This window comes from Solanum verrucosum, unplaced genomic scaffold (assembly GCF_900185275.1).
Source record: "Solanum verrucosum unplaced genomic scaffold, falcon-dt-bn FXZP01000159.1, whole genome shotgun sequence".
In the NCBI taxonomy this organism is placed as follows: domain Eukaryota; kingdom Viridiplantae; phylum Streptophyta; class Magnoliopsida; order Solanales; family Solanaceae; genus Solanum; species Solanum verrucosum.
The window spans coordinates 1,989,419-2,005,514 of record NW_026020705.1 but is presented as its reverse complement, the minus strand read 5'-3'; positions in this window follow the sequence as shown (position 1 = coordinate 2,005,514).

Genomic DNA, 16,096 nt, shown 5'->3' with positions numbered 1-16,096 from the left:
ACATCATACAACTCAAGTACTGAGTCGACAACTTTTTGCAACCAAAGCATTAAACTTCATGTTCACCATTAGATATCACCTATCTTTTATACAATAAGTGGCCCTCACTCCAAGGAATAGTCCGCACATTCAAATCAACAGATTGACTATAAATTAAGGACTATGGCATCACAGAACACTCTCACTCAAAAAGAAAACTTCACATGTATGCATAGATAATCGTAAGCTTGCCTATTGTGTACATCTCCACTAATTTAGCGTGCTTTGCAAAGAATCAAAAAGGACTTTTCTAGGTTGTAATGTCGGCTAAAAGATGGGTAGGAATAAGTATATAGTAATGATTTACACTTACCTAAGCACTTTGCACTTTAAGACATTATCATCTTTTTCTTCATTTATTAGCCCTCCCTCTACATTACTGTAACACATGATTCACATAACTTCTCAAATTGCTCCTCATTTCTTTATTCCAGGAACCAACTCTTCAATATAAATATTTTAAAAACATTTTCTAGGGGCTTTTTTATTGACTTGTAACTATTTCATGCTGCTTATTCATTTACAATTTTACTCAATCCACCACAGTCTATGCTATAGTGCTTAGGCAAGTAAGGTGCAAACAACTTAGGTATTCAATAAAATGGTATAGGGTGAAAATACGGCTATCAATAAAAGGCTCCAGGCTCAACAGGCTACGAGTGATAGTATATGAAAAAGGCTAATTATTTGAACATATTCAAGGAGGCCTAATATCATTTCCTACACAAAGCAACACTTCAATTTCGCTTCAATAACATGCCAGACAAGTTCTTGACTCAGACGCAATATGTGGACAATACAGTACCTCACCACTCACGACACAACTTCTAATCAAGTTGGATCAATCACAAGAAACACAATTAGTTCATGCAAAAGTTCTATTTAAGCTTAAGTTGCATTCATTAGAATCAAGTACAAAAATTCAAATGCATCCATAATTATTGCCCCACATGCTTTCATACAATTTCTTTCGAAAATTCAAGCTTCAGCACACATACCATACCTATGACTCAATGACGCACATTGCACTTAAGATGATCGTCATCCATCTATCATAGGGCACTGTGACTCAATTACGACGACTAACTCAATCCTAGAAATACAAAATCTTTTTGTGTTTTGCACGGTTCAAAGGGACTCTCCTTGTCCAAAGAACCGAAAATAGCCTCCAAGGAACCCAAACTAAAAAATAAAATAAAAAACAATCAAAAGACACTACCAATGTTCAAACTAAGATATACAATACAGAGAGAATTCACAACCCACCCCACATTTCAAATATTAGCACTGTCCCCAGTGCTATACAAAATCACAAAATAAGAACAGAACTAAGGTGAATCACTCCCTGATCAGTCCTCCATAGAGTCTCCGCCTTTGGCCTCATCACCGGCCTGTACAGGGTCAACCTCTTCCGTGTCAGAATCAGATTCAACATCCGAACCAGTGCGCAACCTATCCTCATCTCTCAGTATATCATCATCCACAAGCTTATGGAACTTAGGACCGATGCCTAGCAATGCTTTGACATGCACATTCAGCGGGTACCTCTTTTCAACCTGCCCCAATTGCTCCTCAGTTGACGCCCGACATCCATTATGGTGATGCAGCATATCCAGCCCAAACATACGGGCCATAATCAACTCATCACGGTGATGGCGCTCCGAAGTGGTGAGTGGTGGATCGAACTTATTATCAGGCCCCTTTGTCTTCGTCACATCCACTGACGTTGGGAAAAGGGGTGCCATATAATCCAAACTCTCCTCTGGTACACCTGCAAAACGACACAATCGAGTAATGATACCTCCCAAAGCATACCTGCACTCTTTGTGAACCTGAGCCTTCTCATAGCAGATTTCAACACAACACCGATATTCAACTTGGTGTTAGTCATCAAGGCGTAAAACAAACACACTATAATACGGGTGATGCATGTGTAGTGTAACCCATGTATTAAGCAATTCATCATAATTCATGTGTGCATAAGGAAGAGATAGGTGAAATCTTTTGGCATTGTGCTTGGTCCACTTAACCATTGACTAAGGTCCACAAAGTGTGTGTCTGATGGCTCGATAGGGTGGGTAAATGTTCAACCCGTTAGCACCAATGGGTCAGTATCAACTGCAGTGTTCGATATATTATTTAGAACCGCGAGAGTGAGAGTCACATAAACTCTCTGCACCTTCACAAAATGCGATTGGACTCCGTTGCCTAGTTGGCATAGAACTCTTGGACCACGTGCAAGTTGCTCTAGGTGGGCTCAGCAAAGATGAACTCCATATAAAGTTCTTGAATACGTCTCATGATTTGGGGAAACTTCTATGCAAGACTATCCCTTTCAATGCACACATAAGAGGAGTATCGTGCCTCCGTGTGTTTCTTCCACCATATTTTACCCTCTTTGACCACTGCTCGCAACCTGAACCTCCGAGTTTGCCCCCGTGGGACTACTGGTGTGGGAGGTACATTCCCCCCACTTCGGACTCGCTTCCTTTGGCTTGAAGTTGCCACCTCTTTGCCGGGTCGTTGAGTACCTGAGATGATTGCCTGCAAACACAATACATTTCAGCCCAAGATAACTAACAATTTCTGGAAAGGCATGGGTGAAGCACAGACACCACCCCAGACACCACCCCACACTTGATCCATATATGCCCCAACCATGGTACTCAAACTACCCAATGGGTAGCATGCAAAATCAAGATCAAAACAAACCAACATAACAACACATTCACATATCGCATTTAGTTACCACAACAACAGTCAAGTACAACAACCTGAGTCCCAGGACACGGACACAACACCTAACAATTGCACACAAAGGTACACCCCCAGTTTTACTCAAGACTTCACACTAAGACCCTCAATATCCATAAAGCATACGATCTTATTCATCAAACAAACCCTGAACCATTCACCTTACCATGCTTATATAACCAGCCTTAACCCAATCCCCACATAATCTCAAGCAAGGGTAATTTCTACTCAAGAATTCAAACTACCCATAAATATAAACATACATCACGTCCCCACGCTACAAATCACACACACAACTCCCCACATAACCTAGACACCAAAAAACATCATAAATTATCATCAATGACCAACAATCGAAAAAAATGATAACAAAATACATACCTTTTTTGTTGAAGACGAGAGAAAATGGGAGATGGATGCGCGAACTGACTCCGCGTTATAGATTTTGCGTTGAAAATTCACAAAAGGAGAAACGGATAAGGAAATCGTATGTAGTGGGGGAGAATAGGAAAATAGTGGAGAATTTGGGAATAAAAGGGGAGTTGGGTCGGGTTTGTTTGAAAGAAGACGGGTCAGACCTGTCTTTTTAATGAAAAAAAACAAAATAAACTCACATGTTCCACGACGCGACTGCATTACAGAGGCTTCTGTTTTGCATAATTAATTATTTCCCAGTGAAATCTAAATTTGGCTCCCTCTCCGTGATGCGTCTCTAATACAGGGTTCCCTTATTTTTGATGAAAAAAATAATTCTCATTGAATCCAAAAATCCTGGAGTCCTCCGCAACGCGTGCACGTTACAGAGTGTTCTCCCTCGCTCTGAAAAATTAATTTCTAGTGAGGCAAAAGTTACACTCCCTCCGCGACACACTATAGCTACGAATTCATGTTCCCTGCACATTTTCAGCACAACACCAATTAAAGTAAACCCGATGGGTTGCCTCCCATTCAACACCTTAGTTTTAGTAGTGGCACGACTCATTTTTTTTGTATTTTACTAATATATCACATTTTTTACTATAAAATAACTCCTATAAATTGATATAACACAATGGAAAACCAGAAATCCTATTTATTACATGGGGTCATGGGTTGCCTCCCGTGCAACGCCAAATTTAACGTCGCGGCACGACCCAGCTCATGACTCATTCGTCATTTAAATTGACTATTTCTTGTTCATGCTCTATGTCATTCCCAAAGTAATGCTTTACTCTCCTCCCATTGACAAGAAATGTGGCGCTCTTGTCCTTGTTTCTCAGCTCCATAGCTCCATGTGACGTCATTCTCACCACCTCAAATGGCCCACTCCACTTAGACCAAAGTTTTACGACGAACAATGTTAGCCTTGAATTGAATTGTAATACCAATTGGCCAGTCTCAAAGGTGCGTGACATTATATGCTTGTCATGCCACTGTTGGTCTTCTCTTTATAGAACTTCGCATTTTCGTACGTGTGGAGCCTGAATTCCTCTAGCTGGTACAGTTGTGTTATTCTTTTCTTGCCCGCCAACTCAGGGTCTAAGTTCAACTTCTTTATAGCCCAGTATGTTTGATGCTCCAATTCCACTGGGAGGTGACATGCTTTCCTAAACACCATTCGATAAGGAGAAGTCCCTATTGGTGTTTTGTATGCAGTCTTGTATGCCCACAAAGCCTTATCTAACTTGTTAGCCCAATCTTTCTGTTGTGCATTCACAGTCTTCTGTAGGATTTGCTTCACTTCCCTATTGGAAACTTCAACTTGACCGCTAGTCTGAGGATGATAGGCTGTGGCTACCTTGTGTCGCATACCATACTTAGCCAAAAAAAATTGTACTAAACTATTTATGAAGTGCTTACCTCCATCACTTATCATGGCCTTGGGAGTTCTGAACCTGGTGAAGATGTGCTTCCTGATGAACTTTACCACCACCTTCGCATCATTAGTAGGTAAAGCAACAGCCTCAACCCACTTGGACACATAGTCCACTGCCACTAGTATGTATTGATTTCCATTGGAAGCTGGGAATGGTCCCATGAAGTCTATCCTCCATACATCAAAGATCTCAACTTCAAGGATGTTGCTTAACGGCATCTCATGTCTTCTAGAAATAGTGCCCATTCACTGACATTGATCACATCCCTTCACAAAAATCGTAGCATCTTTAAATAAAGTAGGCCAAAAGAAACCAGATTGCAATACCTTATGCGTCGTGCGCTCGCCTCCGTGGTGCCCACCATATGGTGAAGAGTGACAACTCTCCAACACTTGCAATGCCTCCTATTCAGCTATACACATTCGCACTACCTGATCAAGTCCTTGCTTGAATAAGAATGGTATATCCCAAATATAAAACCTTGCCTCGTGTTTCAAATTTTGTTTATGATGTGTCGAAGCCTCAGGTGGAAATAAACCACTTGCAGAAAGTTGACAATATTAGCATACCAGGGTACTTGTGCAATGTCCAAGGCTAGCAATTGCTCATCAGGGAATTCTTTGTGAATCTGTTCTTCATTCCTCACATGAGACGAGTCTTCGAATCTTGAAAAATGATCAGCTATATGGTTCTCAGCCCCCTTCCTATCTTTAATTTCCAGATCAAACTCTTGCAAGAGTAATATCCATCTGATCAGCCTCAGCTTCACATCCTTCTTGTTAAATAAATACCTGATCGTAGCATGGTCGGTGTAAACAACAACCTTGCTGCCCACCAAGTAAGATCTGAACTTATCAAAAGCAAACACTAGTGCGAGCATCTCCTTTTCTGTGACAGTGTAGTTCAATTGTGCTGCATCAAGAGTCTTGCTGGCATAATAGATGGAGTGAAACTTCTTATCCTTTCGCTGGCCTAGCACTGCACCAACAATTGTGTCCATGTCATCACACATGAGCTCGAAGGGTAGCTCCCAATTCGGAGTAATCAAAATAGGAGCTTCGATCAACTTCTTCTTCAACAACTCAAAAGCCTGCAAATAACTTTCATTAAATGCAAATTTCACCTTCTTTTCCAATAAACTGCACATGGGTCTCGCAGTATTAGAAAAATCCTTGATGAATCTTTTATAAAACCTGAAATGTCAAAGAAAACTTCGGACTCCCTTCACGGTGATGGGTGGTGGTAGTTTCTCAATGACCTCCACCTTAGCTTTATCAACTTCAACCCATTTCTTGAAATTTTGTGCCCCGGTACAATCCCTTATCAAACCAGGAAGTGGCACTTCTCCTAATTCAACACCAGATTTATCTCCTCACACCTTGCATGAACCATGTCAACATTACTCAAACAAAGATCAAAGGACTCACCGAATATAGAAAAGTCATCCATAAACACCTCAAAAAATTCTTCACCATATCGTGGAAGATTTCCATCATGCATCTCTGGAATGTAGCCGGTGCATTACACAATACAGATGGCATGTGTTTGAACGCATAGGTGCCATATGGACAAGTAAATTTTGTCTTTTCCTAATCCTCTAGTGCAATGACTTTCTGATTGTATCTTGAGTAGCCATCCAAGAAGCAATAGTATTTTTGTCCTGCCAGTCTGTCCAACATCTAATCAATAAACGGTACAGGATAATGGTCCTTCTTGGTGGCATCATTCAACTTTCTGTAATCCATACAAATAAGCCACCCAGTTACTGTCCTTGTAGGGATTAGTTCATTCTTCTCATTCATCACCACTGTCATACCGCCCTTCTTGGGCATACATTGTACATGACTCACCCATTTGTTGTCAGATAAGGGGTACACTATCCCCGCATCTAGCCACTTGATTACCTCTTTCCTTACCACATCCTTCATGACTGGATTTAATCTACGTTGGTGTTGTGCACTCTGCTTGTGACCTTCCTCCATGTAAATCTTGTGCATACACAACGTTGGACTTATCCTGTGGATGTCGGACATCTTCCAGCCTAAAGCTGCTTTTCTCTTCTTCAGTATACTCAATGTTGCTTCAACCTGTGATTCAGACATTTCTGCAAACAAAATCACAAGCAAGGTCTTATCTTCACCGAAAAATGCATACCTTAGGTGGGCTGACAGTGTTTTTAGCTTTAGTTGTGTGCTTCTTTAATGGACGACTTGGGTGGAGGACCCAACACCCTATTCAATGGCTCCCAGTGATCTCTTGATATGCCCACACTCATCACATCCATGTACTGTACCATTTCTTGCACTTCAGTAGCCCCATAAATATCATGTCCCACTAACACACGCTCCAGAGGGTCCTTGGATGCAATGTAATGAGCTTCTGCTTCAAGATTTATGACTGTTATGGCAAACATATCTTCATACACTGCCGGCAGATTCAACGTCTTGTACACATCAAACACTTCTACTTTATCATGCACTTGCATAGTCAATTGAACGGCTACTACATCCATCATAGCACGTCATGTGGCCAATAAAGGTCTTCCAAGGATGAACGAAACCTCAGGATTTGACTCAAAGTTCATCACCACAAAATGTACTAGGAATATCAAGGATCCCACCTGAACCAAGACATCCTCCACAACACCCACTAGTCTATCCATCGACCGATCTGCCAACTGCAAGATAATGGTGGTGGGTTTAGGACTACCCAACCCCAACATCTTGTACAATGATGTTGGCATCAGGTTTATACTCGCCCCAAGGTCACACAACCCTCGCGCATGGAGGCTATTCCCTATGGTGATCTAAACCGTAAAGCTTCATGGATCTTTCAGTTTGGTGGGAAACTTTTTTTGGATTCTGGAGCTGCACTCTTCAGTAAGATCCACTGTTTCATATTCTGTCAATCTCCTCTTATTTTCCACGATCTCCTTCATATACTTTGCATACCTGGGTATACCCTGCAAAACAACTACCAGAGGCAGGTTAATGTGAACTTGTTTTAATAGCTAGAGAAACTTACCAAAACATTCATCCTCATTCTGTTTTTTAAACTTCTAAGGTGGTTTTACTATTGGTTGCACTCTCACTTCTTGTGCAACTATCTCACTCTCCTTGGGTTCACTCTTTTTACCTGCAGATTCAACACTTCTCCTCTTTGGTACCAACTCCTCAAACTATAACCCACTACGCATACCAACTACATTCACCTACCTGGTTTGGTATTAGTATTTCCCGGCAAACCTCCTTAAGGACGTGAATTTTGGGCACTAGTAAATTACCTAACTTGTTTCTCCAGGTTTGGAGTTGCTAACTGATTATTTCTCACATCAACGGCTAGTTGAGCTTGATCATCCATGATCTTCTTTAACATCTCCTCGATGCTCATGTTGCCTTGTTGATTACTAGGCTGATCTCGTTGTACTTATTGTTCATAGCCATGCACATTCCCCTGGGGTCTATATTGGTTCTGACTATGCGATTGATTCTAATTTCCTTCCTAGGAAAAGTTTGGATGATTTCGTCAACTGGATTGTAGGAGTTACCATAATTCTGATGACCTCCTCCATGATGTGCATTTCCTACAAAGTTTATAGAATTTGGGTCACATACCTCTATAGTGTGGTCTCCCCCTCCCCAAATATCACACCATGTAGGTGGTTGTTGCATCGCATTTACCTGAGCTTGTTGTTGTCCTAGCGACATATTGCTGAAGTGCTTGTTCATCATATTCTGCATTGCAGTAATTTGTGCAGTTAAAGCTGTAACTGCATCTACTTCCAACATCCCAGCAGCCTTTTGCACTACTGGTTTGGCTCCTCCCCCATTCCACTCGGGGTTTCCTTGTGCAATCCTGTTCACCAAGGTGAGCAATTCAGCATATGTCTTCTCCAAATCTTATCCACCTGCAGCTGAATCAAGTAAAGTTTTGGTGTTGGGTTCCAACCCTTCAATGAAGGTGTGGACCAACACCTCATTAGCCTGATGATGAGGCAGACAACTCAACAACATCGATTTAAACTTGTCCCAAGCCTGGTATAAGTTTTTTCCTCCTTTTTGTCGGAAGCTCAATATGTCACTTCTTAACTTAGTTGTTTTCCCAGACGAGAAAATTCTTATCAAGAACTTCCGAGCAAGATCATCCCACGATATTATGGAGTTCGTGGGCTCAGAATTCAACCATCCTTTTGCTTCCCCTAGCAGAGAAAAGGGGAATAGGGTGAGCCTCACGTACTCGGAATTCACTCCAGTTGGAGTGTATGTGTCATTGATTTCGAGGAAATTCTGGATATGAACTTGTGGATCCTTATGTGATAAACTAGTGAACTGTCTATTTGTGTGCAATAGTTGCACCATACTCTGCTTCACTTCAAATCTTCCACCATCTTCAGGCTTTTGAATGCATGAAGTAACACTGGTGGTATGTGGGATTGCCACATCTTTCACTTTCATCTCAGCCATCACTACAGGTTCTTCTTGTTCAACTCTTGTTACCAGAGTTCTTGGTTCACTAGCAACAAAAGGGACTGGGTAAGTGAGTCATACTTGCCTTCTCCAGTAATGAACAAATCTTTCTAGTTCAACTAGAGGCTCCACCAAGTCCTGGTTGTCTTCTAGTTTGAAAATTCAACACAACCTGCAAAATGAATAGCTAAGATCAAGTTGTCAACACTTGCTTCCTAACTTCAAAAATTAGATAAATCAAATACTTTCTAATTCTAAAGTCCCCGGCAGCAACGCCAAAAACTTGTTGCGCTCAATCGCACATGCAAGTGTACGTGGTCGTTCAGGTATTAAAGTGGCTCTTTTTAAGAGCCGAGTATCGTACCCATAGGGACTCAAGATTAGATTAGTTCGATCTTTCCAATACTTTCAATTCAAAACAAGTGTTATCAAAAGCAATGAAGTGAATGTTTCTATAATCTAAAATCTAATTAAAAGTTTAACTAATGCATCTCAATTTCAAAAGGGCTTGAACAATGATTGGGTAAAGTCCAGGGCTGCAACTTAATTCAGGTTTCATGCATATTATCTTGTAAAATGGATATTACTTAACTATCAAATCAACAATCACATGGTTAATTATATGATTATGGTCTCTCAGCCTCTAATTGCCTACGATAATTGGCAGCCTAACTACATCGTTGAGCGGGGATAGGCTAGACCAATTACCAAGCATTATGATTTCGTCCTGTCTAATAACCAAGCACGGTCACTATGTATATCCCTATCTTAGATACAAATTAACTCTAATTCTTAAGAGACAATTGTGCTCTTTATGCCCCACATTCTATCCTTTTATCCCTCTCCTTAGTTAAATTCAGACAAGATGCTTATTTCAGTGATGATCAAGCACGAAATACGAAAACAAGAACACAAGATTGATTCATGTGATAATTAACTTCAATCCATAAAACTTCAATAAAATACAATCATCTGGTTGCCACAACCCTAAAACTAGGGAAATTAGCTACTCATATCAAGAATCTCAATTATGTAATGTTTAAATAACATAAAGAGGTCGAAAATAAGAGAGTTTAGGAATGAACCCTTAGAACAGATGAAAAATCTCCCAAAGTCGTCGTTCTTCAAAACCCAAAAAAAGAATAAATAATAAATAAAATCCGAGTGTATTTATATTTATTCAAAAACGACCAAATCTGGCAGTGAGGTCTGCGACGCGGAGTGCTTTCAGAATTCTAGCTCTTGGCGAGAATCTCTTATTCGCGATGCGTGCCCAATATGGAGTCTTCTATCTGAAACTTAAATTCACGACCAAATAATAAATTCCCTCTCCGCAATGCGAAGGGGATACAGATCTGTCTTGATCTTCATTTTTTCTTTCTCCTTTCTTCTTGCTAATTTACGTAGATCCTCTCGTGCTTCCCAATGCCTGTTTCAGCGCTCATTTCTTCATTTATGCTCACCTACACAACTAATCATGTTGGTTAGTTTAAATGAATTAATATGACTCGACACTAATTTCAATTAGTAAAGTATGATTCCGAACTTGGCCAAAATGCGGGTGTTATTTGGTTCTTAGGAATACAAACACACCCAAGATCACCACCCCACCCTTAGAGCTTTCTTCGTCCTCGAACAACTTACTATAATAGTCCTAGACCTAGACTCCCTAATACTGGTATTTGTGCATCCTCCACTTCCTTTCAAGGATCTTTCATCATTTCAAACATGCATGTTCTCATTTACACTTGGCCTTGATCACTTTCATACATCATACAACTCAAATACTGACTCGACAAATTTTTGCAACCAAAGCATTAAATTTTATATTCACCATTATAAATCACCTATCTATTATACAACAAGTGCCTCTCACTCCAACGAATAGTCTGCACACTCAAATCAACAAATTGACTATAAATTAAGGACTTTGGCATCACAGAACACTCTCACTCAAAAACAAAACTTCACATGTATGCACAGAGAACCATAGGCATTCCCATTGTGTACATCTCCACTAATTTAAGGTGCTTTGCAAAGAATCAAAAAGGACTTTTCTAGGTTGTAATGTCGGCTAAAGGATGGGTAGGAATAAGTATATAGTAGTGACTTATACTTACCTTAGCACTTTGCACTTAAAGACATCATCATCTTTTTCTTCATTTATTAGCCCTCCCTCTACATTAATGTAACACATTTTTCACATAACTTCTCAAATTCCTCCTCATTTCTTTATTCCAGGAACCAACTCTTCAAAATATATACATTTATTGAGGGCTTTTCTATTGCCTTATAACTATTTCAGGCTGCTTATTCACTTACAATTTTACTCAATCCACCACAGTCTATGCTACAGTGCTTAGGCAAGTTGGGTGCAACAACTTAGGGATTCAATAAAATGGTATAGGGTGAAAATGCGGCTATCAATAAAAGACTCTAGGCTCAATAGGCTATTAGTGATAGTATATGAAAAAGGCTGACTATTTGAACATAATCAAGGAGGTCTAATATCATTCCCTAAACAAACCAACACTTCAATTTCGGTTCAATAACATAAAAAGATTGAAAATAGAAGAGTTTAGGAATGAACCATAAGAACAGATGAAAAACTCCCAAAGTCATGATTCTTCAAAACCTAGAAAAAGAATAATTAATAAAATAAAATTTGAGTCTATTTATATTTAGTTGAAAATGACCAAATTTGGCAGTGAGGTCCGCGATGCGGATTGCTTTTAGAATTCCAGTTCTTGGCGAGCATCTCTTCTCTACGACGCGTGCACAATACAGAGTCTTCTATCTCCAACTTAAATTCGTGACCAAATAATAAATTCCCCCTTTGCTTTGCGGAGGGGATACAGATCTGCCTTAATCTTCATTTTTTCGTTCTCCTTTCTTGTTGCTCATTTACTTGGATCCTCTTCTACTTCCCAATGCATGTTTCAGCGCTCATTTCTTCATTTATGCTCACCTACATAACTTATCATGTTGGTTAGTATAAATGAATTTATATGACTCGACACTACGATCAATTAATAAAGAATGATTTTGAACTTGGCCAAAATGCGGGTGTTATTTGGTTCTTAAATATACAAATACAACCAAGATCACACCTACTTCGCTAAAAAAATTTCACTTTTTTAAAGTTTGAACACGCTTGACGAAATTCTTAGCTCCGCCACTAAACACGCCGCTACAGTGGAGCCATCATAGCAGGAATATTCTCACTATGGCAAGATGACATCAGCCCGAGCCTAGTTTCTGTTCGATGATTTTTTGTCATGTCACCCCAATTTTAAATTGGCAACGTATTTTAAAAAGAAATACAGAATATTCTCACGAGGTGCTTTTTGAATAATGATGGATCAGGTCGTTATATAAATGTTTCCACCTGTATATAGAATAGTCTCACATCAGCATCATTGCCACAATTGTATATATGAACAACGCGAGTAAAGTAAACAGGTAAAACTACACACTAATTCCCAAATCAGGAATCTTAGTAAACAAACCAACAAGACAAGGCAATACAATGCAATATAGTACAATGATAAAGACGATGATGTGGTTGAATGAAGGTTGTCGCATGTTGTATACACCTCGCCGAGCTTTAGCTACCAAAACATGGACCCATGAGGGATGTGAAGTTCATGTGTCAAATATCATAATCTCAGTATCTTATCTGCTTGCCACCCAACTCGTGGTCAAAGATTTATAAGGTGTTTCACTTTCTTTTCTCAAAATAGTAATTTCACGTTTTTCTCAAAATTTCATGAATAACTATATATATTAATGAAATGCTCACAAAAAAACCAACAATGAAGATATAATATCAATTCAATGGAATACATAAAAGAGCTCAAAATTCCCAAAACTCGGTAAATCATGGTTTACGCCCAATTCATGGAAAATATAGTCGAAAAAGATCTTTTGAAAGATGCATTTATCATTTGAAATGTGTTTATGTCATTTTAATAAAATATAATATTAGTTCAATCCCCTAACTTAGATATTTCAAGTCAAATATGTAGAATACTTAACTCAAAACCCTATCTCGGGCAATCTCACGAAAAGGCGTGCTCTCAAATCAAGAATATTATAAAAGACTTCTTGAAAGGGAAAATAACACAAATAGACCTCCTTAATGGACAAACAAGACAAATAAGCCCCCACACAGGCAAAACAACATAAATAAGCCCCCACACAGGTGAAACAACACAATAAGCCCCCACACGGGAAAAATTATAAACTCAACAATTTAAATATTTCAATCTCTTACTATGATCCCATCCCAAAGTCTGATTTATAAGCATGGGTAAAGATCCAACACAGTCTGAAAGAAAGATAAGCCAAACCTACCTCAAGAGCCGAATATTTACTTGAAATACTCAAGTGGTGCTTTTCCTTTATACACTACCTCAAAACGATCCCAAATATTAAAAATAAAAATCACTCGTCAAAGGGTTCTAATGACAACCATATAAGGTTTGAAACCACGAATAAAATCACCAAAAAAATTCATTAAAAGTGAAAAGGGTGAAAATATAATTTTATACGAAATTCATAATCCTCAAGTGAAAAGGAGTACTTGTGGGTGAAAACTAAACCACAATTGAGTAAGAATTCAGTAATCAAATTAAGAAATACTAAATTTCCAATTTGGGGGATAAACCCCAAAACCTATTCAAATTTTTTGATTTTGAAGAATTTAGAAGATAGAGTTGGTAAGAAATGATTTAGAATTGAGTTGGGAACTTATCCACACGAGTTTACGCAAGAATTCTCTCCCAAAATCTCCCTCCCGAGCCTAAATATGATTTTAATGTTGAATATTGTTTGTCTCAGCTAAATGGCTCCGTGAAGGCGCCTTGACTGCGCGTTAAACAAGGTCCCCTTGCACCAACACCAAAAAATGTTGATTAATGCTCAAAAAGTTCTCGAACGGATCCTCGGGATTCGTTTGAGACTCCGACAAAAATAAATCAAATATGTTGTCCCACTAAAATCAACATTTTAGACTCAATGGAATTGTTTGATTTTTTAAAAAATTATTAAGATACCCCCCTCAGAATCCTTCTAGGCCAAAACTCATTTTTTCGCCTAAACATCTAAATTAAAACCTAAGGTCTCGAGACTCTAACAAACCCCTCTACTAGATAAAACTTGATGTTTTGAACTTAACTTAGCTGAAAAAATCACCACCGGACACTCGGATAATGAAATATTGACCAAAGTTAGCCATTTAAATATAACTTAACTCAACTCAACAGGCTCAAAACCACTAAAATCTCACCTAATCACATTAGGAACCTATCATGACCCGAGTCTAACCCAGTGGATACACAGTACCTGGAACCACAAGTGATTCTAGGCTAACTCTTCGCTTAACATATCAATTATATCATATCAAACTAAGTCGGAAGCTGAAACATATTCTTAATATAAGTTTGAACAGTGCGAGTAATAGATCCTCGAGACTACATTAAGAATGTCTGATTAAATCCTCTACCACTTAGAATGAAAATATAAGTCTACTAGGAAATGACCCACAACTACCTCAAGACCAATGATAACATAACAAATTACATTCTGAAGCTATTTCTTTCTATTCTAGAATATGAGCATGGGCAGGAATCAAAATGAGGTGAATGAGTATGGGTCATGGGCACGATTCTAACATGTATTAAATAAGTAGAGTGTCATAATGACTAAAATATAAGGAATAATCTAGAATAGAAATGAATCGGTATCTCAGCATAGCTTGTTCTGGAATGCATCACAATTCGATTCATAAAACTTGATTCTGTTCTTCTCCCTATCATCTATCCCTTTGGAAAAGACCAACATTCCAAGTCGGAGGGCCTATTTCATTTCCTTTAAACTCAACGAAAATATACACAAGAACACTTAACTTACACGACAAAACTATATTTGAAAGATACTAGCTTTATTAAAAGATATTTCTTTCAGAGATACCACTCTTAACTTCTTTAAACTTCTATAATCATCATCATATAACTTAAACTCTTACTAGAAAATATAACAAATTCCCCTAGCACCTCATAATCTAATCTTTCTTGTTATTCTACTAATATCATACCTCTAAGTTCATATCCTTCTAAATCAATAAAGAATAGAGCTTCGCGAAGAGACAGCACACCGTCTAACTCTATATACTTGATTCAATTCTTAAGAACACCATATAAGACATACTATACTTAGCCTTCTCCATACCTAGATACTCAAACATACTATCTAGAAACACATAACACTTAATAATCTTAGAATATCAGCCAACCACATATTACCTTGGGTTCCCTCCTATCTTCCTAACACCCAAGGATCTCCTTTATATTTTGACTTAGTCACCATTTGTCATCTCACTTATGGATCACATCTATATCATACTTGCATCATCACCCTTACTGAAAATTCATAATATTCAAGCCATCAATTCCATAAAACTAGCATTACTAATACCCAAACTATAATTTATTTCCACCTGGTGACCATTCACATTTCAAATTTATCGTCTAGCACCAAACATGCATAACAACCCAACTTCGCATACTATTCTAGCATAACAACTACTAGATAAATAAATAAATTGAGAAACACTAGTCCACCCAAATCTCTTACTAATAGTAGTCGATCTTAATGTTACAGTCTATCTAATATAATACATTAGCATATCTTTCTTTCACACATCACCACTTCTTATCCATTCATACGTCTAACAACATTCATAACTCTATAAGTATCAAGAGGTTCATTTTTATAATCACAAAGTAGAGCCTAGATCTATCAATCCTTAACCACGTTATACTTTCATTAATTACCTAAATCATAAACTCCTTCCCTAGTTCAATCATAATCTAAGTCACCTTAACCAATGACTTTTTCTCTACATTCTACCATGATATCTACATCAACTTGCTATCCCTTGGTTAATACCTAAAGACATATCACCTCAATTCTTACTTA